Raw genomic sequence first — 2,091 nt, 5'->3', positions numbered from 1 at the left:
TAAGTTTGGTGTTGGAGAGTCTCAACAAAGCTCTGCACATCTGTGAGGCTCCATGAGAGCCCACTGTCAAGCTATTGACATTAAAGAAGCGCTTGTTGGGAGGCAACCCAATGTTTATCTAATTCTTATTTTTATTGTTTTTCATGTTTTCTTAGGTTCATGATCATGTGGAGTCACAAAATAAACAAAAAAAAAATCAAAAACGGAATCAAAAACAGCAGAAGAAAAATCACACCCTGGAGGAGCATCTGTCTGGCATTCAAACGCCAGAACAGAGCATAGTTCTGGCGTTGAACGCCCAGAATGGGAGCATCCTGGCGCTGAACGCCCAGAACAAGCATGGTTCTGGCGTTCAACGCCAGAAATGGCAGCAAAGGGGCGTTGAACGCCCAAAATGGGCACCAACCTGGCGCTGAACGCCCAGAGTTGTGTGCAAGGGCATTTTGCATGCCTAAATTGGTGCAGGGATGTAAATGCCTTGACACCTCAAGATCTGTGGACCTCACAGGATCACCTCAGGATCTGTGGACCCCACAGGATCCCCACCCACCTCCACTCACTCTCTTCTCTCTTCTCAATCATCTTCTATTCCCAATAAACACTCTTCCCTAATTAACCCTTTACCACTCACATCCAAACACCCACTTTCCTTCAAAATTCAACATCTCTTTCCCACCCAATCCCACCCATATGGCCAAATATACACAGCCATCCATCTCCTCCATATCCTCTTCTTCTTCTATTCTTTCTTCTTTTGCTCGAGGACGAGCAACATTCTAAGTTTGGTGTGGTAAAAGCATAGCTTTTTTGTTTTTTTTCCATAACCATTGATGGCACCTAAGGCCAGAGAAACCTCTAGAAAGAGGAAAGGGAAGACAAAAGCTTCCATCAAGGGTCTATAGCTCAGTGGTAGAACATTTGACTGCAAATCAAGAAATCCCTGAGATACCTCAGGGGATACATTTTCTTCCACACAATTATTGGAAGCAACTAAGGGTGGAACATCAAGAGCACTCCATCATCCTTCATGAAATCAGAGAAGATCTAAAAGCAATGAAGGAGGAGCAACAAAGACAAGGAAGAGACATAGAAGAGCTCAAGGACATCATTAGTTCCTCAAGAAGGAAACGCCACCATTACTAAGGTGGATTCATTCCTTGTTCTTATTTCTTCTGTTTTTCGTTTTCTATGTTATGTGCTTATCTGTGTTTGTGCCTTCATTACATGATCATTAGTAGTTAGTAACTATGTCTTAAAGTTATAAATGTCCTATGAATCCATCACCTCTCTTAAATGAAAAATGTTTTAATTCAAAAGAACAAGAAGTCCATGAGTTTTGAATTTATCCTTGAACTTAGTTTAATTATATTGATGTGGTGACAATGCTTCTTGTTTTCTGAATGTATGCTTGAACAGTGCATATGTCTTTTGAAGTTGTTGTTTAAGAATGTTAAATATGTTGGCTCTTGAAAGAATGATGACTAGGAGACATGTTATTTGATAATCTGAAAAATCATAAAAATGATTCTTGAAGCAAGAAAAAGCAGCAAAGAACAAAGCTTGCAGAAAAAAAAAAGAAGAAAAAAAAAAGAAAAAAATAGGCAAAAAAAAATAGAAAGAAAAAGAAAAAGCAAACAGAAAAAGCCAATAACCCTTAAAACCAAAAGACAAGGGCAAAGAAAAAGGATCCCAAGGCTTTGAGCATCAGTGGATAGGAGGGCCTAAAGGAATAAAATCCTGGTCTAAGCGGCTAAACCAAGCTGTCCCTAACTATGTGCTTGTGGCGTGTAGGTGTCAAGTGAAAACTTGAGACTGAGCGGTTAAAGTCAAGGTCCAAAGCAAAAAAAGAGTGTGCTTAAGAACCCTGGACACCTCTAATTGGGGACTTTAGCAAAGCTGAGTCACAATCTGAAAAGGTTCACCCAATTATGTGTCTGTGGCATTTATGTATCCGGTGGTAATACTGGAAAACAAAGTGCTTAGGGCCACGGCCAAGACTCATAAAGAAGCTGTGTTCAAGAATCATCATACTGAACTAGGAGAGTCAATAACACTATTCGAAATCTGAAGTTCCTATAGATGCCAATCATT

The sequence above is a fragment of the Arachis ipaensis genome, chromosome B5 (genome assembly GCF_059453495.1).
Source record: "Arachis ipaensis isolate K30076 ecotype BB chromosome B5, ASM5945349v1, whole genome shotgun sequence".
NCBI lineage: Eukaryota > Viridiplantae > Streptophyta > Magnoliopsida > Fabales > Fabaceae > Arachis > Arachis ipaensis.
The sequence above is the reverse complement of the archived record's forward strand: the minus strand, read 5'-3'. Positions refer to the sequence as shown.